General features: G+C 37.8%; 1 long non-coding RNA gene across 1 annotated transcript; it reads right to left on the minus strand.

The window, feature by feature from the left end:
- Nucleotides 1–1832: 1832 nt before the first annotated feature.
- LOC144960702 (uncharacterized) lies at nt 1833–10948 on the minus strand. The gene is made up of 5 exons (XR_013642927.1): nt 10832–10948; nt 9708–9825; nt 7883–8011; nt 7447–7535; nt 1833–6363 (listed from the first exon to the last, which is right to left on the minus strand). It is a non-coding gene; the product is annotated as an uncharacterized LOC144960702 (long non-coding RNA).
- Between the last annotated feature and the right edge of the window lie 14768 nt (nt 10949–25716).

Genomic DNA, 25716 nt, shown 5'->3' on the forward strand with positions numbered 1-25716 from the left:
CAGGCCGCAAACCGAAGGTGTGGAGGGACGCTTGCTTTCTTTTCGAACGTACCGACGACCCTGGCGACACGAACGTGGTATTATTTGGCTAGGCGGCAGACCGCTTCGCCATTGATTGTGCTGTATTGGAAACATCATATCAAGTAGTGTGGCGCTCGGGATAGCGGCTGCTATTCGGGCACCGGGTTGGATCAAATTTAGTCACATACCGGGGCGAGCAGCTCATGTGGCTCGATACCCGGGATGGTCTCGTGACGATCAACAGGGATTTACACCTTTGCCCTCCCGTGTGGCTCAAGCCCCCTCACCAGCTGCAAGGTAAAGATCCACGAGGGGGGTCACTCATGGCTAAACTCCGCCCAGAAACGATTTCATAGGTCCGACCATAACCATGTTTCAAACTGTTGTTATCGTGAGTTTTCTGATCGAAGAACGATTGGCTATTGAGCATTTCATGCCAGGGCTGTTTTTGTTTTTAAGGGTTTTGCGGCGCTTGCAACACATTAAAGTCATATCAGCGCCAGTAAAAAGGAAGAAAATGGGATAGTAAAAAGATCTAGAATTACAATTAAACCACTCAAGAAAAGATAAGACAAAGGGGAATTGTTTTTTTTTGTTTGTTTGTTGCTTTAGGTCTCTTCCAACACAATTGAGGTTATATGAGAGACCGCTGAAACAAAAAAACAAGCAATCTAACAAAAATAGTACAAATTTAAATCAAAATCATAACCTAAAGATATCATATGCTAAATTATAAATAACCAAGGACAAACAGGCAGAAGATTTACAGAAAAAAAAATATCCCCTGTCAAAAATACAATCACAAACCAAAGAAGCAGGAGAGGCTAGTAAAGAGAAGAAGAAACGACATCACTATCGGATCGTACACCCATGCGAACATCATAGGTATATGATTCAAGGGTGATGCTCCCATCCAACCACCCAACAAAGGGGAATTGGTTCAAATAGGAAACATGTAATTTCCAAGAGCACACTATCAAAGTACTTAGTTTAAGATCACCTAAAGGTCTCACCCAGACACCAGCACATGATCCCACTAATGTTGTTTTTAAACGTTTTACAGCGCTACTTGCAACACATTAAGGTCATATCAGCGCCAGTAAAAATGAAGGAAATGGGATAGTAAAAAGTTGTAGAATTACAATTAAATCACCCAAGAAAAGGTAAGACGAAGGGGAATTGGTTCAAATAGGAAACAGGTGTAGATTCCAAGAGCACACTATCAAAGTACTTAGTTTGAGATCACCTAAAAGTCTCATCCAGACACAAGCACAGGTCCCCACTTAGAGGAATACACTCAAATGTTTACCAAATATATATAATATATGTAAACAAAACATAATACCGTGCATAACAGAGAATTGATTTACAAGGGGAAAAAATATAATCTTCCAAAACTAACTATACAGCCAGGGCCAGGACAAAAACAAGTAATCTCATTCCAAGACAAAGACAGAAATCAAGTTGGAAAACAGATATAGGGGGATAGAAAACGCAGTAAGTATGTATCTCCCTGCCCACTATGGGAGGTCAGGAACCCCGCCCAGGATGCCAGGACTAACTGAAGACTTAATGTCAATCCAGATCAAGGAAAGACTAGAGCAACATGGAAAGTGAAAACAGGCATGGAGAAGAGAAGACCCAGCAAGTGACCTCTCTATCCACCATGGGAGAACACTTTAGCACCAGCAAAATGGAAGAGGGAAGGAAAGGATGGGTTTATTTCAGTTCAAAGAAACATAAAAAAGGATCCAGTCAAATGGATGCAAAAAAAATATCAATATAAATAAATAAATGTACAACACACAAGCAAAAGTTCAAATGTATTTTATTCATCAAATATTGTACATTAAAAAGTGAAACATGAAAAAAGAAGGTTGAACAGGCAAAAGGACATACAAAAGCTTCTCACGAACTATTTTTTGTTTGTTTTTAAGGGTTTGCAACACATTAAGGTCATATCAGCGCAGGTGAAAAGAAAGAGAATGTAAGAGTAAAAAGTTCTAAAATTACAATTAAAGCACCCGAGAAAAGGTAAGACAAATGGGAATTGGTTCAAATAGAAAACAGATGTAGATTCCAAGAGCACACTATCAAAGTACTAAGTTTGAGATCACCAAAAAGTCTCATCCATACACAAACACAGGTCCCCAATATTAGGAATGCACTCAAATGTTTACAAATTATTAGACGTAAATAAAACATAATACAGTGTATAACAGAGAGATGGGTTGCAAGACAAAAGACACATCATCTCCCAAAACTAACTATACATTTGACTGTTTCCCTCCCAGCCAGGATCAGAACAACACCAATTAAGCTCATCCAAAAACAAAAAGCATGTTGGAAAACAGATATAGGGGATAGAGGACACAGTAAGTACCTCCCTGCCCAATATGGATACTTGGCAGGTAGGCTAAAATTAGAAATGTAAAATTCCCAATTAAACACCATTGTTTGTTTTTGTTTTTAAGGCGCTTGCAACAAATTAAGGTCATATCAGCACCAGTAAAAAAGAAAGAAAATGGGAAAGTAAAAAGTTATAGAATTACAATAAAGCATCCGAGAAAAGGGAAGAAAAAGGGGAAGTGGTTAAAAAAAGAAACCGGTGTAGATTCCAAAAGCACACTATCAAAGTACTTAGTTTGAGATCAGTAAAAGTCTCATCCAGACACAAGCACAGGTCCCAACTAAGAGGAATACACTCAAATGTTTACCAATCATATAATATAATGTGTAAACTAAACATAATACAATGCATAACAACAGAGAGATGATTTACAAGGAAAAAAATATCATCTCCCAAAACTATAACTATACATTCGACTGTTTCCCTCTCAGCCAAGGACTCTGACCAAGGTCAGGACAAAACCAAACAATCTCATTCCAAGAATAAGACAGAAAGCAATTGGAAAACAGATAAGAGGGGATAAAAGACACAGCAAGTACCTCCCTGCCCGCTATGGGAGGTAGGAACCCCACCCAGAAACACCATTGTAACCTGTGGTAGTAATGCTGTATAAATTAGTAACACGGTACAACCACGAATGTACATCTACAAACTAAACCATGAAAGATCATTACTAAGAAAAGGGTTGCTGAATAGACTCACATGCGCCTCTCAATAAAAAACAATTTATATTTCTAATTGAACACAAACATTTTCAATAATTTTGTCAGGCACTCCCAACATCGACAATTTTCTCAGTAATCTTTGACAGCTCTAAGTCTATAGTATTTTCAATTTCACATTCATGTTTGTCCAAAATTATACTACACATTTATGAATAGCTGTGTGAAGAATAATATGGGATTGTCAAAGAATTCAAGATTTTCAATTGAAAGCACACGAGATAAAGTCAGACAATTTTGCTGTTAAGGGTTTTATGCCACTTTCAACACATTTAGCATGGGTCAAAGTTAGGTCATTTCAGCGCCAGTATAAATGAAGAAAATGGGAGAGCAAAAAAAGTTCTAGAATGACAATTAAAGTACCCAGGAGAAGGTAAGACAAAGGAGATTGGTTCAAACAGGAAACAGATGTATATTCCAAGAGCACATTATCAAAGTACTTAGTTTGAGATCACCTAAAAGTCTCATCCAGACACCAGCACAGGTTCCCACTCTAATAGGAATACACTCAAAATGTTTTACAAATCATATATATAACATAAAGACAACATAATACAGTTATAACAGAGAGATGATTTACAATGAAAAAAAAAATCATCTCCTAAAACTAACTATACATTTGACTGTTTCCCCTCTCAGCCAGGGCACCCGGCCAGGACGAGGACAAAACCAAGTAATCTCATTCCAAGACAAAGACAGAAAGCAAGTTGGAAAACAGATACAGGGGGATAGAATTTATTTTTTAAATGAGCTTTTATATAGAGCAATATCCACTAATGTGCTAAAAGCACTTTACAAGAAGACACAGTAAGACCTCCCTGCCCACTATGAATAGTTCAGTGTTGTATACAATGGAGATCCAAAAGATTTTTTAAAAATGCGTACAAAGTTGCAAAATCGAAAATAGAGCACTAAATTTGATAATAGGCAAATAGACCATACCAGTGTTGTATTAATAGATAATTTAAATTTACTCTTTATAGACACTATAAATAGTATCCACTTTTAAATCTAATATAACCCAACCAGATAATACTATACTGAACTCCCGATATGAACGTCCAGGTCAACAAACTGATTAAAGTGTTTAAGAACACTATAAAAAATAAATGCGTAAATGCCAGAGCAAAAATGCATAAGACTACACATCTTTTCCTTTTTACTGGCGCTGAAATAACCTTGACTTGGAACCATGCTAAATGTGTCGCAAGTGACGTAAAATCCTTAAAAGGTAATTATCACTAAATTGTAAAAAATGTCAAAGAATAATTATAACATATACAGCCCAAGCCAATAATTGGAACGCCATATTTTCAGAAGTCGCTTAATTCCAGGTGATCAAATATATACCGAGCCATATTGACACGAGCAAAAATGGAATTTTTTTGTTTGTTTATTGCTTTAGGTCTCTTCCAACACAAATGAAGTTATATGAGAGACCGCTGAAACAAAAAAACAAGCAATCTAACAAAAATAGTACAAATGTAAATCAAAATCATAACCTAAAGATATAAGCTAAACTATAAATAACTAAGAACAAACAGGCAGAAGATTTACAGAAAAAAAAAATATCCCCTGTCAAAAATACAATCACAAACCAAAGAAGCAGGATAGGCAGTAAAGAGAAGAAGAAACGACATCACTATCGGATCGTACACCCATGCGAACATCATAGGTATATGATTCAAGGGTGATGCTCCCATCCAACCACCCGCAAATGGAATTTTCTCATAACTTCACCAAGCGAAAGAAAGTACATTAACTAACAATGACATTTGAGTCTATCACCGCCCATTACCTGTTATATAGTTAATGAAAGCTCATGTAATGACACAATTGTTTCTGTTGAAGAGGAATTTTTATGTTTTCAAGGGTTTACGGCGCTTGAAAAAACACATTTAGGTCATATCAGCGCCAGTAAAAAGGATGAACATTGGATAATAAAAACATTCTAGATGTACAATTCAAAGGACTTAAGGAAAAAGTATGACAAAGGGAAAGGGTTCAAATAGGGAACAGATGTAGATTCCAAGAGCACACTATCTCAGTACTTTGAGATTCTAAATGTTTCACTGCACACCAGCATAAGATGGCACTAAGAGGAATACACTCAAATGTGTGCAAACCATATGTTTAAATTAAAACTAAATAATCTCATTCCAAGACAAAGACAGAATGCAATTGGAAAACAGGGGCATAGAAGACGCAGCAAATACCTCCCTGCCCACTATGGGAGGTCAGGAACCCCACCCAGACGATGAGGAATACAGCACTGATTAAAATGTGTTGTAATTTATTGTACAGGATTCATGCGTCTTTAAATCACCAAGCAGTACATCAACATGCCATATAAATTTGTGGTCATACTCACTCTCCCCCATTTTCCATCCCTACCAAAAACATAATGTCAAATGTCGAAAAAACAAACGAAAGACAAAATACATTAAAGATGCTATGAATTACAATATACACAGCTACTGTAATATAAACGATGTGTAGTTGTTGACATGTTCCAATTATGGAGGCCACTCACTGAGGGGGTTAATGCTTTTCCAATTAAGCTGCTAGCACTGTCCTCCCATCTTTACAAATCCTGACCTCCTGCTGAGAACAAATGCTTTACAATTAAACTTGTTGAATTTCCAAAAGTTCCCAACTCCCGATGAAAACATCAAATCCAACAGAGTAACAAGGAGTTCAATTGTCTATAAAAATAGCCAACGTCTAAATAAAAAACCAAGTTTTAAATCATTGTACTGTTCTACTGAGTTACAACAACACATGCTTTTAAAATCTCTTCTCTCCTTTCAGAATCAAGTCCTCAAAGCTTTTTATTGTGAAATGCTGATGAACAAGGAACTGACACAGGACTATGCTGGTGTTAGGTAACAACTCCTTGAGTCAACTTTGCACAATTCCATGTCCAAGATGATGGTTTTAACTTTGTACACAACATATAACGTTTTGATTGAATCACAAACTTCATCTACAGTACAGAACGAATCATCTCCTGTTAGTGTTGAAATTCAAATGAGTAAGCAGTGTTGAAAAACCTCTGATAACCCATGAAGCTCCTTATTCCTTCCATCAAAGATGGTTGTCCACTCATGACCACACTATATGTGGCATTCTTGTGATCTATATTTTTCTGAGCAGGAACAGCTCGCTGTTCATCAGTAAAATGTCTGGTACTAGGATAGGGACAAGCATCTGAGGAAAAAAAAAATGGCAATAGGTTAATAACGAAAGTAATCTAGAGAAATCAGCATTTATTCATGAATAACCAAGAGGTGACGATGTACAAATGGTGGTGTAAACAAGGCTTGGAAATATGGAGCCAAAGATCCCCCTAGATTGATAAGTGCTAAATAAATGAGCAGTCTATTAATCTATTGAGATTAATCCTGACTACTTTAGATTGGGACCACCAATCCATCATTCGAATTCTAGAAAAATACACCCATGACAAAAACAGATTAACTCAAATTTCAATCATTCTTGCCAAAGTGGAATAAAAAAGGCTTTACAGCTGAGATACCCTTGTTGAAACCCAAGCAGAGGAACACAAGATTACTTTGAAAATCTTCTGATAGGCTATCAATCCAAATCGAACACTGAATCATTGATCAATGCGTCAAAGAAATTTGATGAAAAACTCAAGCACCATGTGTAATAAAGCCCAGAATTTTTGTTTGTTTCAGTGCTGGTGGTGACAAAAAGTGAAAAAGTAGGAAAATGTTGAACGATTGCCCCATTTCTACTGCACTAAACCCCACTTTTAGAGCAATTGAGATGATAGACTATCATTGATACTCTAGCTAACTTCTGGAGAGTGGAAAACTGCACCTGTGTGTTCCACCACACATCAACTCTCACATTGTTTTGAGAAATTGTAATTTTAAAAAGGAGGAAATTCCTCCTCTAAACTACAAAACCGCGGATTTCCGCAGATCCGAGGAAAACCATCGGCACTCTTGTTTATAAATAGAAAATCGTCATACACATGCAGATGACACAACTTTTGGGACATTATTTCCAAGATGACTAAAGCACTCCCCAATAACAACGAAAACTATGGACTGCACTAGCACAACGCAAGTCCAGATTTGATCTGTGAAGATGCACAGTCAGAAGTGCAGAAAATCACCTTTGTGCTTTATTATCTAAGTACATCAACAAACAATTAATTAAACAATATCTCTGCCATATGCCATTGGAATGAAACATACATCCATACACTATTTTATTTTAGCAGGCATTAGATGTCGCTCGATTAGAGCGATATATAGTTACCTGCTAGGCAGCGCTCAGAAATTATTCGTCCTGACTGCATCGACTTTCCCAAGTTTAGTGTTGTGACCATTTATTCATTGCTCATTTGCCTGAGAGTAACAATAATATAAAAATAAAAATGAGGATTTGTCAACTTTGAGAACCAATTATTGTAAAAAAAAATTATAATAAATAAATAAAAATACTAACAGATGAAACCATTGAGAGGAGTGTAATAGTAATATTCTTTAATACCTGCAACTTCGAACTCAGTCCCAGTGCATGCACCTCAAGCTCGTGCAACAGCAATAGAAAATTTAAAAAATTTAATAATAAATGCAAGATTTCAATGATCTTATAATATTAACTTCCGAAGCGTCACCCCGAAATAATACTGCTTCATTGAGATTGGTCACATTTTTTGGGGTCAGGTTAGGTTAATGGGATTTCTACTCACTCAAATATGTCCAGGAAATGATTTTATAGTTAAAGCTGAATCATGGCCCTGACCCTTTAACCTTTAAGTTGCCCATCTTTGGTGCTGCCAGGCTGAACACGAACACCACTACAGATACTGGAATGCCATCTGAAATTTAGATTAATCAACATTAATAGTAATGTACAAAACTGAATGTTATAACATCTACAATATATATGCAGGATGCCTACATAAAATGTAAAAAGAGCAAAACACTAAACAAGGGACATTCGAGTTCAAAACCCTCCTTTACCTGGATACCTCTGTATAGAGCTTTTAGACTTGGTGTAGTCTCCTTCGCTCCTCCTCATCTATTAATGATTGGACCAATTTTTATAATTGAACTTGTTTCCTAGGGTGTTGCTTATCTCCAACTCTGCTTTGAATTTATTCAAATTTTTTTGCTGATACTGTGGTTTCTTGCAGTTTATTCCAGTTATTTACAATTCTAGATGAAAAAAAGTTCCTTCTTTCATTTGTTTTAAAACGTTCTTTTTTCAGTTTCTTGCTGTTTCCTCGTGTCTGAATGTTCTTGTTTGGTTTAAGGAATCCTGCCTCTACCCTGTCTATTCCCTTTACTATTTTATATGTTTGGATCATATCTCCCCTTCTTCTCCTGTAATCTAAGGTCGGGAGATTTAATTCTTTCAATCTCTCACAGTAGGTTTTTTCTTTCAACAGGCTTTGTCTCCCTCAAACTTCGGATACCATATGCAGCTTTGATCTAACCATAGTCTTGTAGATGGTAGTCATGTGTTTTGTTTTCAGATTCTTGAAATTTCTTTTCACTATTCCGAGTGTTTTACTAGCCTTAGATTGAACATCTTGAATTTGCTTCTTGAAGTTTAGCTTCCTATCAATAAATACTCCTAGGTCTTTTTCCCCATTGGATTTCTGCAGGGGTTTTTCTTTCATTATATAGTTTGCTTCTCTGTTGTTTTTTCCTAGGTGAAGAACTGCACATTTATCTACATTGAACTCCATCTGCCATATTTCGGACCATTCTTGAAGCTTTTTCAAATCTTGTTGTAAGGTGTTTCTTTCTTCTTCTGTATTAGCTACTCCATAGAGCTTAGTATCATCGGCAAAGATTTTACATTTAGATGATAGATTGTCTGGCAAGTCATTGATATAAATCAGGAAGAGAACTGGTCCCAGTACACTTCCTTGTGAAACTCCACTTGTTACCAGTCTCTCCGTTGATGCTGTTCCATTCACTATCACTTTTTGTCTTCTATCTTTGAGGAAATCTCTGACCCATTTGACTGTCTGATCATTAATTTGATACTGTTCCAATTTCCTGATTAGGCGCCAGTGTGGAACTTTGACAAATGCCTTTCTGAAGTCGAGGTATATGACATCTAAATTGTTGCCTAATTCCAGGTCTCTCGTCCAGTCATCCATTGTTTCAAGTAGGTTTGTTACTGTAGACCTTCCCGCCATGAAACCATGTTGATCTTTGCTGAATAGTTTGTTCTTGGTCATATGATCAACCAACTTTAGCCAATAACAGACAGTTAAAACATGAATACATGACGTAAAATCCAGTTAGACCACCAAAACAAAGATAATAGCACAGTGCCAGAATACAAAATCACTAAATAAAAAACGCATTCCAGTCAAAACCCATCATTCAAATTGTCATGCCTGCCCAATGTGTAAGTCACACATATAAAAGCAGGGTTCAAATTTTTTTCTGTACAGCCCACATATTTGTCAACGAGCACAGAATTACTGGCCAATCTAAAAATTATAAAACTATTTTTACAGATTCATATAAATATAATAATAGTAACTTGCAAACCTTCCTTAAATTAAGGGTAATTCAATCACCCGTTGAATCAAGTGATTTGAACCCGGGACCTTCCAGTTCAGGGTCAAACAACTTCACCACTACTCACTACACTACAGATCCATCTGACCTGTGGAGATATCCAATACAAATTATGTTATTAAGAAGAAATAGAAAAACAGAATCCACAAAAAGAACTGCATGTCACTTGTATTTTGTTGTTATTGTAAATGTCATTTGCAAATTAGCAGAAAAAACATGCAAAACTAATAATAATAATATTAGGTTTAGGTCGAGATCGGATTTTTTTTAGTAAAGGTGTTTGGGTGTTTGTTTTTCCTAGTATTAGGGTTAAAGGTACTAGGTTATAGTTATATTTATTCTTAGGCTTAATCGAGGGAATATTTGAGTTGTTTCCCTTGGCACTAGGAGCTTTCTGAAGGACTCACCTTTTTAGTTTTCATTCTTTTGTTCTTCAATTTTCTCTTAATTTCAAAAATTCGCTTACATTTTCATTCACCTTTCTGGAGGAGGGGGAGGGGCAGGGTAGTATTATTATTGCCATTGCTAAGCCAGTTTAAAAAAAAAAAGAAAATATGAATTTGAACTTGAATCGCAGCAAAACCAAACAAGTAATAAATAGAATTTTAAAAAAAATCAAACTCGCCTCTTCAACATAAAGAGAAACAGTTCCATAAACGAAAATACGGTTTTACATTGTCATTAGGTTAGGAAGCCAAAATTGGCCAGGGACCAAGATTTTGATCTCCCTCCGCCTCCTAGTCTCCTCTCCTACTCAACTCCAAGCCTCTCTCTCTATGAAACTTTAGTTAATATTTATTGGTGGACATATGAAAGTCTATAGCCATAACCGCTAATAAGATCTCCCTTTTCATGTGTAGATTTAGTTGCAATACAAGTGGAGAAGAGAGTCAGAGTGATGATGTGCTAAGAAGATAGACGCGGTTTTCTTTTTGTTTTGTTTGTTTTTTACGCTAACATCCTCAAACTCCAATAATAGAAAAAAGGAAAAAAGCATCGTTCCTAGGGGTGGAGGTGACAGATTTGAATACGCTAAGACTAAGGAGGATGAAAAGTCCTCCGACTTAATTATTTTACCGTCAGCTTAAACTTACTCTTCATCTTGATGCCATTGACCATGTTCCTTTCACGTTTCAGTTTTGCTTTACCTACTCTAGCTAGTAGCTACCTATTATCGAGGCAACTCCACTCCTTTTTCTTGTTTAGTTTTGGCGGAAAAATTATATCGATACCAATAATACTCGAGACAGTAGTCAATATATTTAATTATTTACAGCGATAGTTCACCCATGGAGGACACATAGGTACTGCCATACTCTAAATTTATCAAATCCTTTATTTCTTCCATTTTAACTCCAAATATAGATGTCAAATATTCTAAAAAGGCCATTTTATCTAGTTTAACCCAATGTCAATACTATTTTGGTATCGATAAAAAGCATCACGTGACCACGTCGCCATTTTAGCCACGGATTTGGCGAGCACTCCGTCTCACAGGCGAGCCATTGCCAAAGACTGGTGGCACCATCTGGTGGATCGGGACAAATTGTCTCACTGGCGAGCTATAGCTCGCCTATGAGACAAGCCTCTGAATCCCAACAGGATTACCAGATGGTCATGTGTGTGGCCAAATGAACCAAAATTGGCTACGATGAGACTCGTGTTTCTATTATTATTTTTTAAAAATATTAACGTTTTTCTTAGCCTAGGTGATAAGAACTCTTATCAACATTGTCATTTACGGGAACTGTCAATATCATCCCATAAACAAAATTTTGCACTCTTATGTCATGGTCAAGGGTCATCTTGGTTCAATGGCCTGCACAAAACTTGCTGCTCGCCAAAGCCGATCAACGGTTTGATTCCTTGGACTTTTTCTTTTTTTTTTAAATAAGATTTTGGAATTCAATTTATTGATTTTTATTTGTGAAAATCTATTTGTTGGAACGACTTCCGTAGTTTCACAGCAAGCCTAAAGAGGGGATTTTTTAAAAAATTATTATCGGAGGGAGACCACCATTTCCACCGAGAGAGCAGTCAGGGTGTCGCGATTCAGACTTCAATTATCTATAATCGTTTTGCTGTTACTTGTCTTTTGATGAAAACAGTAATATTCTCCTTTGAAAGGTTAAGTCTTTTGGGGGGTTTTTTCTGACTGGCAAGCTATCGCTGTACCCTGCATGTCTTGCACACACAAAAGGATACACCTAGGTCACAAAGACATCTTGGTTTTGTTTGTGCCAAGATAGTGTAGGAATGTATTTATTATTATGTTTCAATGTGCTCCAGTTTGTTGTTTGGCTATTAAGTTGTTGTTGAGAATTGTTCTCATGCTGGGTAACCTTGGGTGTCATAGTGAGTTCCATTCACTGTTGTGTGTTGTTTCTTCCCGTGAGTTTGTGACGTCACAAGGGGTATAAAAACGGGGTTGCCTTCATTTTACAAGCTCTTTTTACTACGAAACGGATAATGGATATTTGATTGAAATTCAAGTGTTGACTCTGTTTCTTCTACCGGACGAACATACCCGGACTAATCGCGTAACTACCCACTTCGGTGGAGATACATGCCTCGTGCATATTATTTATTTATTTTATTTCTCATCGTGAATGAGATGTAAAAATCTATTCACGACAATAGCAAAACAAACCGAGCGTCTTGGGAGTTCGAAAGACCTTTCCATAAAAGTATTGGTATTTGCAAGACCCTCAGAAACCAATTCCCGATACAGCTCTAGTGCACGGTAACTTATGACCTTGATTTCTTTCGTACCCACCCCCAACAATCCCACTTTTTGTGTGTTATAGGCAGAACACAAGTAGCTGGGTTGCCACATGCGTGACTAAATTGGCCAAACTGAGAATATATACTTTGGCATTAGACACCCATTACCCGATGTCCTGGTTTTCAATCCTAGCCTAGTAGACATGTATTTGCAAATTGAGCAGAAAGTTTTCATTTTACCATGAGATGGGAAGGTGACTGTGACCACCATTTGGATTTCAAAACTGGCCTAAAATGGCCGTAAGATTTGAGTTAGAATTTTTCTGAAATGAATTTCATGGATGCGGTATACAACTTTGCCCTGAATTAAATTTTATTTAAAAGTAAGATGTTCAATCGTGTGCCCTCACTATAATTTTGTTTAAAACTTGCTAACTTTTTGTTTATCCAAAGCTAAAGTATACCCTATGTTATCCACGCTCAAAAAATCTAAATTGGCATTGATTTAGACAAACACATTACGATTGGGTAATTCCTTTCTACAAAAAATCTATGGAACATTTTCTGAGACATCACTCAAAAGTCCAAAAAATCGGGTCACAGTCACAGCCACTAGGCCACTTTTTATCAGCCATATGGACTTTACCAAAGTACCTAGAGAGCTGAGCCGGTGTTACCAATACTTAGCTTCTATAACCAGGACAAATCATTCGTTTGGACAGAAAAATAAATAAAAACTTACCGCTTACCGTCAAAAGCAGTTTAGATTTGAAGATGCATTTGTTTTCTATCAAAAAACATTCGGTAATGGACAATCCTTGATGAATTTCAAAAGTTGTGTTGAAATTATATCCTAATTGTTTTCATGATTAATTCCTCACGAAATCGTGTGGGCCCCGTTTCTGTTATCAAGGTTCCGCCTAGCCAGGCAGGGTTGCCAGATCATTTTTGAGTAAGAGACCAAACTAGCTATAGAAAGAGGCCAGATTCCTCGGCAGGAGCCCAAATACCACCAAACCCACCTTAGCCTCGCGAAAACTCTTTAGATTTGTTAAACAATTTAGATAGGATAAGGAAAATTCGTATATATAGAAGCATTAGCAAATGCAATCTGTGGCGTTAGCACGTGTTGCATTTAGATATTTAGATTGCCAAATAATTTAAGTTTTACCGGTACCAGAGTAAAACGATATAACGGGGAAAGTCAGAGGAAGCCAAAAAGTTGGTTACAGGAGGCCAAGTGGCCAAACCAAATGCAATTTGGTGCATTAGTGCAGTAAAAATTGGTGCGCAAAATTAGTTCGTAGCGGATGCGAGACTGCGTGCGTGTGTGTGTGTGTGTGTGTGTGTGCGCGTGTGTGTGTGTGTCTTTCTTTTTTTTTGGGGGGGGGGGGGTGCATACACGGTAACGGGGCATCTCGCCTCAGGATCTACGTACACGTAAACTGATTTACCGTTGCAACACATGCAATAGATGGTCCTCGCTGTCGTGACCGCGTGCGCTCGTGTGTGTGTGTGTGTTATGTTTTTAAAAATCAAAACAATTTTAACCATTATTGGCGAGATTCCATCTTACACTCCCCAAACTCCAGATCTTAGTCTTAATGTTATCATTAAAAGACAAGCTTTGCGATTTATAGTTTAATTGAAGCCCGAGTCGAAATATACTTACTACTGCTCTCTTGGTGGAAACGATTTATTCTGCATAAGCAATCTGCAGAAAAAAACTGTCACTGTAAAAGGTTAAAGTTTCACGAAGTACGCTCCGTGAACACCCCTGTAACATTCCTTTGATCTACCTCCTCAGGCAACCCATTGTTTCTTTCATCTTTTCCCATTCCCCCTTACTATCCCCCCCCCCCCCCCCCATTCCCCCGCCCATCTCTCTCTCTCTCTCCTCTCTCTCTCTCTCTCTCTCTCTCTCTCTCTCTCTCTCTCTCTCTCTCTCTCTCTCTCTCCCTCTCTCTCGTCATAATGTTATCCCTTCCCCTTCCCATCTCATTGTAAAATGAAAACGTTCTGCTGTTTGCAGATACATGTATGATTGTTTTTTTTTTCTCTCTCACTAGGCATTTGAAAAAAAAAAAACCTAAAAAAAAAAAAAAAAAACAACTTAACCTTTTAAAGGCGAATATCAATCTTACTTGGACCAAAAATGAAATCTTACCGTTTTCATCAAAAGACAAAAAAAACAAAATACAATTTAAAAACATGAGCTTTTATATAGGGCAATATCCACCCAACGTGCTCAAAGCGCTTTTTATCAATATTCTTACTGCTCTTATGGTGGAAACGTTTGTTTTTTGTTTTTCTGCGTTAAAAAATAATATAAATGAAGACTTATTTGAAAACAAAAAAAATCAGTGTCACTGGCAAAGGGTTAATTGCAGTACTCCTGCATCCTGTGAGACTCCTACGGCACTTGCTAATCATAAAAAAGGAAATAGCAATCAACAATACTAAGGTGAAAAAAATAAGAAAAAAAAAGGTGGGGGGGGGGGGGAGCAAATCCAGTAGCAATGCAACCTTTTAGCGGCGAAATTCGATCTTTGACCTAACACCAAATCTTCTATCATCAAAAGACAAGTAACGGCAAAACGATTATAGACAATTGAAGTCCGAGTTGCGATAATCTGACTGCTCTCTTGGTGGAAACGCTGTATTCCCCGTTAACAATAATAAAGATAAAAGCAAACTATTATCTAAAAGCAAAAAATTAGCTTCGCCGTTAAGGGGTTAAGAACACCTGCAACTGCTGCCAGCATCCTTGAGATGCTCTACGTCACACAAGGTCACCAAGCGACACGTCTCCCTTTCGTCTTCATGCAACACCCCCCTCCCCCCCCCCCTCACCCTCCTCTCATGGTGGTGGTGGCGGCGGATAAAAAAGGCCTTTTTTTCTTTTATTCAATCAACTTGACTGCTGGTGGACCCTAGGCCTCTCTACAAGTCCAAGAAATAATACTCACTTTTTCTCTGCTCCAACGAAAATATCTACCCCCTACCTGTCTAATTCTAATTATTTGTAGCAGACGACAAATTTCTCAAAACGGTCACGTGACACTGTAAAAACAACACAGGAAGTCCATGAAAGCTTATTTACGGCATTTCCTTTGAACCGTGTAAACAACAAGATTTCGTTTTCATTCGACTCAACGGGTCAGATTGGCCGGTATTTTTTTAACGAACTAAAGTTCTGAAAAATCAAAATGTTTCTTAGAAAGGTGAAAGATGCTAGTTTTTTAAACAGAGGTAGGTTTTTTTAAAAAATCTTTATATTTTACGTGAATGCATGCTCAAGGCGAGTTGGACGTGCAGCGGAGGTTGGTAGGCCAAAGGCGAGGCTCTCTAGACTAGACTAAGTACCGAATGTTTTTTGTTTTTATAGAATAGAAAACATCTCTTCAAATCTAAACTGCTTTTGACGTAGACGTTAAGTATTTTTCTGTTTCTATCTAAATGTATGAATGACAACTTAAAATTTAAAGGAGCTAAATAAAATGTCAATTCTACCGGCTCACCTCTAGACTAGAATGTAGAAAAAGGTACTTGGCTACTTGGTTATGTTTTTTTTCTCAGTTTCAGTTTCAGGGCAAGTGATAGTTAAAGGAATACTTGGGTTGTTTCACTTAGTGCGAGGACATTAATATAAGTCCGGAGCTTACTGAATTTCTCCCTGCAACCTGTCCCGATCGTCCCGAGATGCAGGTTTGGACAGTTTAGATTTAGTCTGGAGACTGGAGGCCAGAAGTCAAGTCAAGTCACAGTTGACTCACATATTCACAGAAAAATATCCCTGACTGAAACTGGAACCATTTGCAGCAGAGAAACTGATAAGATATTTTTCAAGCGGGAAAAGGGTGTTTTGAGTTGATTTTATCAAAATAGTGAATTAAAATCAAACAACTGAGTATCTGAGTGCCTCTCAATATCAACTTTCTTTCGAACAACTCACTTCACTTGCTCCAATGCCTGGACTTGATTGTCAGTGAGATTTCTTTTCACCCGGTTTTGTTTGTTATATTTTCATACAATCAATTTGATTTGAATACCACTCAGTGCTGGATATAATAAAAATAATACGTGAGCAGCTTGTGTCTTGTAAGTTCTATTATTATTATGGAAGTGGTTATTCAGTATTGTCTATTGTCTTCTGGCACTTTTCTACTCACTTCATATCTTGTTGTTACCAACATAAGTGCCTGCTCCACTCGCTTTCCTGAATTAAAAATTCACCCCATACACCGGAGCATACTCAATGTCTCAATCGTTTCTATGTTATATGTTTGTGATGAGAATATTGGCTATTAAGCTTAACTGCTGGTCAAAATTACTTCGCGATGGTGGCGAACGAATCGGCGATCTCAAGAAGTGGGTGAGAGAGGGATCTAGAAATGACTTTGGGTTTGAAACGAATATTTTGTGTTCGTGGATAGCTCACACGGTAGAGCCACGCTCTCACCTGCCAGGCGGAGTTGTCGTACCAATAAGGTCGCAGGTTCAAACCCCGCCACCGCCGCGAAAAAATTTTTATTCTCTATTGTCTTCTGGCACTTTTCTACTCACTTCATATCTTGTTGTTACCAACATAAGTGCCTGCTCCACTCGCTTTTCTGAATTAAAAATTCACCCCATACACCGGAGCATACTCAATGTCTCAATCGTTTCTATGTTATATGTTTGTGATGAGAATATTGGCTATTAAGCTTAACTGCTGGTCAAAATTACTTCGCGATGGTGGCGAACGAATCGGCGATCTCAAGAAGTGGGTGAGAGAGGGATCTAGAAATGACTTTGGGTTTGAAACGAATATTTTGTGTTCGTGGATAGCTCACACGGTAGAGCCACGCTCTCACCTGCCAGGCGGAGTTGTCGTACCAATAAGGTCGCAGGTTCAAACCCCGCCACCGCCGCGAAAAAATTTTTATTCTCTATTGTCTTCTGGCACTTTTCTACTCACTTCATATCTTGTTGTTACCAACATAAGTGCCTGCTCCACTCGCTTTTCTGAATTAAAAATTCACCCCATACACCGGAGCATACTCAATGTCTCAATCGTTTCTATGTTATATGTTTGTGATGAGAATATTGGCTATTAAGCTTAACTGCTGGTCAAAATTACTTCGCGATGGTGGCGAACGAATCGGCGATCTCAAGAAGTGGGTGAGAGAGGGATCTAGAAATGACTTTGGGTTTGAAACGAATATTTTGTGTTCGTGGATAGCTCACACGGTAGAGCCACGCTCTCACCTGCCAGGCGGAGTTGTCGTACCAATAAGGTCGCAGGTTCAAACCCCGCCACCGCCGCGAAAAAATTTTTATTCTCTATTGTCTTCTGGCACTTTTCTACTCACTTCATATCTTGTTATCAGATACTGAATAGTGCTTTTCCACTATTCAGTATCCACAAGGAACTCTTTTTTATAGAGAGAGTGAAAAGTGCGACAATCTCGGTTGAATGTAAATAAACTGCTGACCTCCTTCCAGATTGAACATGTGCAGTAACTGACAGCCCGATTCAAAGTTGTAAAAATATTTTGATCGTAATTTTTAAATTTCTGCTATTGTGCAATTAACATATCTAGTTCAAAATATCAAAGTAAGAGTGGCATTCAAATACATTTTTAAATGTCTAAATAGACATGATTAAATGTCACCAAATGTTAAGTGACACCATGTCTTGGTGGATATAAGCTGTTTGACTCTGAGCTTAAGGTTCGAGAGTTCAAATCCCGGCTGGGATAACTTTTTTTTTCCCCAATATTTTAAAAATTCCTTCTGTCTATTGATATTTTTTAAACTTTTGTTTTAATAATTTTATTTGCTTGTAATATGCTTTAATGTTGATATTATACTAGTATTATTATTATTATTATTATTATTATTATTATTATTATTATTATTATTATTATTATTATTATTATTATTATTATTATATTATTATTATTATTATTATTATTATTATTATTATAATAATTATTATTATTATCATTATTATTATTGTTGTAATCGTCATCATCATCATTATTATTATGTTTATTATTTTTTTTAATCAAGTAGTTGGAGTAATTTAATCAGTTATCGATTTATTACGAATATCTTTTATGTGTTATAATCTCGTTGTTTTTCATTGATGTGCTCTTCTCTTGTTTATTACTTTTTAAAAATCTTGATTTTTCTGTTTGTCTCATTTGTTGTTGTTGTTGTTGTTGTTGTTGTTGTTGTTGTTGTTTGTTTGTTTGTTTGTTTGTTTGGTCATCTAAGACAAACCCGATTCATTATAAATATGTGGCCAGACTTTCTGCCATTTTTAATTGAGCGATGTACTTCCGTGAATTAATTGCCGTATTATATTAAAATTTACGCGATAATAATAATAATAATAATAATAATAATAATAATAATAATAATAATAATAATAATAATGATAATAATAATAATGATAATAATAATAATAATATAATAATAATAATAATAATAATAATAATAATAATAATATAATGATAATAATAATAATAATAATAATAATAATAATAATAATAATAAAAATAATAATAATAATAATAATAATAATAATAATAATAATAATAATAATAATAAATAATAATAATAATAATAATAATAATAATAATAATGATAATTTAAATAGATACTGAATATTAGACTACAATTGACATCTATTTACTGAATACACGTGGTATTTTTAGAGGTGTTTCTTTTTTTACGAAACACGCCAGGAAGTAGGCAACAGTGGGGAGTGAACCTGGGACTGGGTTTCGTAAAAAAAAAGCAATTACTTTTTTTTATGAAACCCGGCAATATCCGACAAAGTTATGGAAAGAAAGTAGGCAACAGTGGGGGAGTGAACCCGAGACTCAGGGAAGTGTACACTATTGGGGAGTAAACCTAAGTCTATGGTTTTTCGACAGCTTTTGGCGGGTTTCGTAAAAATGTAATTGCTTCATTCTCGTCTAGTACCCACCTCCCATAGTCCGGCTTCATTTCTCACTGGTATCCATCTTCCATAGTCCCAGGTTCATTTCCACTGTTAACCTCTTCTCACAGTCCCAGGTTCACTCCCAACCGGTGTGCACTTCCCTGAGTCCCGGTTCATTGCCCAATGGTGCCCACTTCCCATAACTTTTGACAATATCGGTAAGTTTTGAAATAAAAGTACATTCTGAGCTCCCTGTCCACTGGTATGAACCTCTCGCAGTCCCAGGTTCAATCCTCATCGGTGTCCGAATCCCAGATTCACTCCCCACTGCTGCCTGCTTCCCATAACTTTGTCGGGTTTTGGCGGGTTCCGATAAAAAGTAATTCCCCCTCTCCCTTGGTCTTGCTTTTTTACAAAATCCAGAGTCCCAGGTTCACTCTCCACAAGTGTACACTTCCCTGAATCACAGGATCACCCCCACTGTTGCCTACTTCAATAACTTTGTCGGATATTGCCAGGTTTGTCGGGTTTCGAAAAAAAGTAATTGCTTTTATATGAAACTCGCTGAAACCCCCGAAAACCAGAGTCTCAGGTTCACTCCCTACTGGTGTACACTTCCATGAATCTCAAGTTAACCCCCCAATGTTGCCTACTTCCCATAACTTTGTCAGATATTGCCGGGTTTCGTAAAAAGGTAATTCCTTTTATGTGAAACTTGCTGAAACCCGCCGAAAACCAGAGTCTCAGGTTCACTCCCCACAGGTGTACACTTCCATGAATCTCAGGTTCACTCCCCACTGTTGCCTCACTTCCCATAACTTTGTCGGATATTGCCGGGTTTCATAAAAAGGTAATTGCTTTTATGTGAAACTCGCTGAAACCCGCCAAAAACCATAGTCTCAGGTTCACTCCCCACTGGTGTACACTTCCCTAAGCTCAGGTTCACTCCCAACTGTTGCCTACTTCAATAACTTTGTCGGATATTGCCAGGTTTCGTCGGGTTTGGTAAAAAAGTAATTGCTTTTATGTGAAACTCGCTGAAACCCGCAGAAAACCATAGTCTCAGGTTCACTCCCCATTGGTGTACACTTCCCTTAGTCTCACGTTCACTCCCCATTATTTGCCTACTTTCCATAACTTTGCCTCATTTTGTTGGGATTTGGCGCATTTCGTAAACAAAATGTAATTGCTTTTTTTTTCCTCCAAAACTCACTGAAAACCAGTCCCAGGTTCACTCCCCACTAGTGTACACTTCCCCGAATCTCAGGTTCACTCCCCACTGTTGCCTACTACCCATAACTTTCTCGGATATTGCCAGGTTTCGTCGGGTTTCATAAAAATGTAATTGCTTTTATATGAAATTATCTGAAGCCCGCCGAAAACCATAGTCTCAGGTTCACTCCCCACTGGTGTACACTTCACTGTCTCAGGTCCAGTCCCACGCTTTGCCTACTTTCCACAAGTTTGCCGCATATTGTCGGGTTTCGTAAAAAAGTAACCCCCCCCCCCCATTTTGTTACTGCTGTTTTACAAAACCCAGAGTCCCAGGTTCACTCCCCACTGGTGTACACTTCCCTGGTTCTCAGGTTCATCCCTCCCTCCCCCCCCCTCCCTTACACACTCACACACACACACACACACGCTGCTGCCTAACTCCCATAACTTTGTCGGATATTGCCAGGTGTCGTCGGGTTTCGTAAAAAAGTAATTGCTTTTTATTACGAAACCCGCCGAAACCCAGTCCCAGGTTCACTCCCCACAGGTGTACACTCCTCTGAGTCCCAGATTCACTCCCACGGCTGCCTCTTTGTCAGGTTTCGGAAAAAACAACAACACCGTATTATAGTGCAAAACCACTATTCAGTGTCAGATACTGAATAGTACAAAACCACTATTCAGTATCAGATACTGAATAGTACAAAACCACTATTCAGTATCAGATACTGAATAGTGGAAAACCGCTATTCAGTATCTGATACTGAATAGTGCAAAACCACTATTCAGTATCAGATACTGAATAGTGCTAGCCTATTATTATGGTCTCGTAAATTTCAGAAATGAAAATTGAATGTGGAATAAGTGCCACCGGAAATAAAATAAAGCAGTGCCTACGTACACGGTAACCGGGCACCTAGCCTCAGGATCTACGTACACGTAGCTCCAGTAACTGGTTTGCCTCTACAACACAAGCAATGGATGAACCACGCTCTGTGTGTGTGTGTGTGTGTGTGTGTGTGTGTGTGTGTGTGTGTGTGTGTGTGTGTGTGTGTGTGTGTGTGCGTGTGTTATTTTAAAAAATAAAACAATAAACCCATGAGACAGATATGGCTCTCCGCCGTGCACGTTTTTGAAGTTCTGATAATCCAATTCATTATGGGCTCATTGTTGTTATGGAAATCTTTTTTTTCTTTTTAATGACTCAAAATTAAATATTCTTAATGACAACAATGTTAAACAAGGCCAATAATTGTGTTCGGATGTCAGACCTGTATATATGTACACGTCGGACTCAGCGCATGTCACTGGCGACAAGACCTTCCAAATGGAAAGAACATCACACCCATTGTTTTAGTCTTCTTTTCAATTCTTAAAATTGTAATTAATTTTTTTTTTCCGCCTATCATCTCATTTCGTTCAGAAGAATTTTCCTCTGAAGTCATGTTTTTCTATATCTTCCAAAAGTAAGGGATATAACCTATTTATAAATTTTGCACTAAAATATAATTACTTAATTGTCTCCCTTGTCGAACATGCGTCGCATCCACAGAACTCTGTGGTCGAACGCGGCCATCGTAAAGTTATAGCCTGACACTGACCAAAAAATGACGTCAAAATGCCAGTCTTTTGCCACAAAAGAAAACAAATCGTGAGTTGTATTCAATAGTTCAACCAATGAAATATCTTGTTTCCATGATCTCTACTAACGACAACTCACTAGACGGTGCAAAAAAACAAATAATGACGTTAAAATGCCAGTCTTTTTGGATTTCAGTGTCAGGATATAATGGCTACGGGTCGATTCATGCCTATTTTTAGTACCTCGTGAAATGAGAGTTTATTTTTATTTCACTCGTCTTTTTATTTTTTTATTTTATTTTATTTATTTTTCTTTTTATGATTTTTACGGAGCTTGCAACACTATTGGGTCATTTCAGTGCCAGTAAAATGGAAGTTGATAGGGGAAAGTCAAAGAGCTGAAGTTATTTTTTTTATATAGCGCAATATCCACAAAACGTGCTCAAAACGCTTTACAAAGGGTCACAGACCGACAACAACACTAACGTATAATATAGAACGAGACATGGCACCTGTTAGGAGATAATATTACAATTTTTGTCCGACAAAGATAACGCTGTTAACGTTCAGTTACTCATTTTAAACCTGGTTACGGAGGGAGAATGTGAATAAAGAGCTGTTTTTTTTTTCTAAGGACTCAACTATACGCCGAGCGAGCTAGGCTCGAACCCAGGACTTTCCGAGCCGAAAGCGAGTTTCATACCACAAGACCACATAGCCGCACAAAGTTATTCTGCCTAAAACACACTGTGCGGCTATGTGGTCTAGTGGTATGACACTCGCTTTCGGATCGGAAGGTCCTGGGTTCGAGCCTCGCTCGGCGCATAGTTGAGTCCTTGGAGAAGGCTCTTTACTCACATTCTCTCACCGTACTCAGGTGTAAAATGAGTACCTGGCCGTTAACAGCGTTGTCTCTGTCCCAAAAATTTGTAATATCGCCTGACAGGCGTCATGTCTCGTCCTACATGTTAAATGTTGCTGTTGACCAGGGATCCCTTGTAAAGCGCTTTGAGCACGTTTAGTGGATATTGCGCTATATAAAAGCTCAAGTTTTTTTTAAAAGCACCACAGAAAAAAGCAAGACAATGGAACTAGGTCATCCTAGGGAACAGACGATTTTTAATTTTATATCATTGAGCTTTATATAGCGCAATATCCACTAAATGTGCTCAAAACGCTTTACAATGGGTCCCTGGTCAACAGCAACATTTAACATGTAGGACGAGACATGCCGCCTGTTAGGCGATATTACAATTTTTCGGATAAAGACAACGCTGCTAACGGCCAGGTACTCATTTTACACCTGAGTATGGTGAGAGAATGTGAGTAAAGAGTCTTTTCCAAGGACTCAACTATGCGCCGTGTGCGAGGCTCGAACCCAGGACCTTCCGATCCGAAAGCGAGTGTCATACCACTAGACCACATAGCCGCACAATTTTGTCACGATTCCACGAGAAATCCATTCATGGGCCTATATGTGACCCATCGTCTCAAAACGGTATTATGTCTGGATGAACCAGATGCTAAAAAGTCAAATGTGACCCTCCGTCTCAAAACGGTATTATGTCGGGATCCACTCGGTAAGGGAAATTGAATTCATAACCACAAATATCCAACTTGGGTTTAATTTCTGTACGTTCTGGTGGAGTATAAAGACTATTTCTTGCATTGCAAAAACTTCTAAGCTCCAATTTCTCACCATTCTATCTCTAAATTCACTTTTTGTGGTCTGAATCATCCCGACATAATACCGTTTTGAGACGGAGGGTCACAAATTATAGCTTAACTGATCAAAATTCTGAATTATTGCTAGTCAGCACACTAAAAGATGATATCATACCCCTCGATAAAACATAACATACTCAACCCAAGTTTAATTTCTGGCTATAAATTCAATATTCAGGATTTTAATCATCCCGACATAATACCGTTTTGAGACGAGGGGTCACATATTGACGTGACCAAAAAAAGCAGAGCTGCCAAATTAAAATATAAAAATTTCGTATTTTCCAAGAGGAAGAATGAAAACCTCAATAACAATCAATAACATTCCAAATCAATGATTTGCCCTCAGCATAATCGAAATGCGTTCCAAAGTCCTAAATATACAGTTTCAAATCAATCAATGTTGTTATAAATACCTTTTTATACGATTGTGAAACGTGGACGCTTGACAAAGAATGTACGAGGAGGTTAGAGGCATTTGAGATGTGGGTGCATAGAAGAATGTTGAGGGTATCATGGACAGACAGGTGTACGAACGAGGAAGTGTTGGAGAAGGTGAGAAATGGAAGAATGTTGATCGATACCATCAGAAAGAGGCAGTTACGGTTTCTGGGACATGGGTGGAGAAGAGATGGAATAGAAAAGTTGGTAACATCTGGATGATCGAAGGAAAGAGAGCTAGAGGAAGAAAGACAAAGAATGACTTATTAAAATAACCTAAGAATGGCCAAATGTGCTTTTAAAAGCAACACAGATTTCATGCGCACCGCAGAGGATCGTGATTCGTGGAGACAGCTGACCGGCAATGTGCTCATGAGCACAAGCCACGATGGATGATGATGGATGGACATGGATGGACATGGATCGTGATTCGTGGAGACAGCTGACCGGCAACGTGCTCAAGAGCACAACCCACGATGGATGATGATGGATGGACATGGATGGACATGGATCGTGATTCGTGGAGACAGCTGACCGGCAACGTGCTCAAGAGCACAAGCCACGATGGATGATGATGAATCCACCAAACTCTCCTTTTCAACAAGATTTGTGACCCTTCGTCTCAAAACGGTATTAAGTCGGGATGATTAAGATGCTGAAAATGGAATTTGTAGCCAGAAATATCAGACTTAAAATGAGTTTATATGCTTTATAGAGGAGAAGGAATATCATATTTTACTGTGTTAAATACCAACGTTTCATATTTTTGACCAGTTTGACAATAATTTGGCTTTTTAGCATCTGGTCCATCCCGACATAATACCGTTTTGAGACGAGGGGTCACATTTAAGGAATCAAAATCGTCTTTGCAGTAAATCTACGAATTTTTCGTAGCATTGGGCAGCAGGTCTGGTCAAAAGTTCCACCACAAACGGACAAGAAAAATAATCCCTCTATGAATGATACACTCAAAAATATATTTTAAAAAAAATTAATAAATTAAAGTTTATTTTTCATAACTGCTCTGTGGTAAGGCGTTCCAAACAGAGGGTCCGAAATGAGAAAAGGATCTCATTCCAGCATTTTTCCGTATTCGAGGGACAACTAGTTTTTTCAAAACTAGTAACTATAAAAGTACAAAACAGAAAGATGATTTTTTTAAAAATAGACAAACTAACAAACCACCTCTCAATACTATAGGGAATGAGATTAGCGAAAGAGTAGCGTCCCTTGAGTGGACGTCACCTTATAGAGAGAACGTCAACATGGTTTTGCGCATGCGTCTCTCTCGTCCTCGCTTTCGGTGAAGTGTCTCATGCCGCTTTCACCGGAAGCGAGGACGAGTGACGCATGCGC

This window comes from Berghia stephanieae, chromosome 15 (assembly GCF_034508935.2).
Source record: "Berghia stephanieae isolate SIO BIC M18660-M18661 chromosome 15, UCSD_Bste_1.3, whole genome shotgun sequence".
In the NCBI taxonomy this organism is placed as follows: domain Eukaryota; kingdom Metazoa; phylum Mollusca; class Gastropoda; order Nudibranchia; family Aeolidiidae; genus Berghia; species Berghia stephanieae.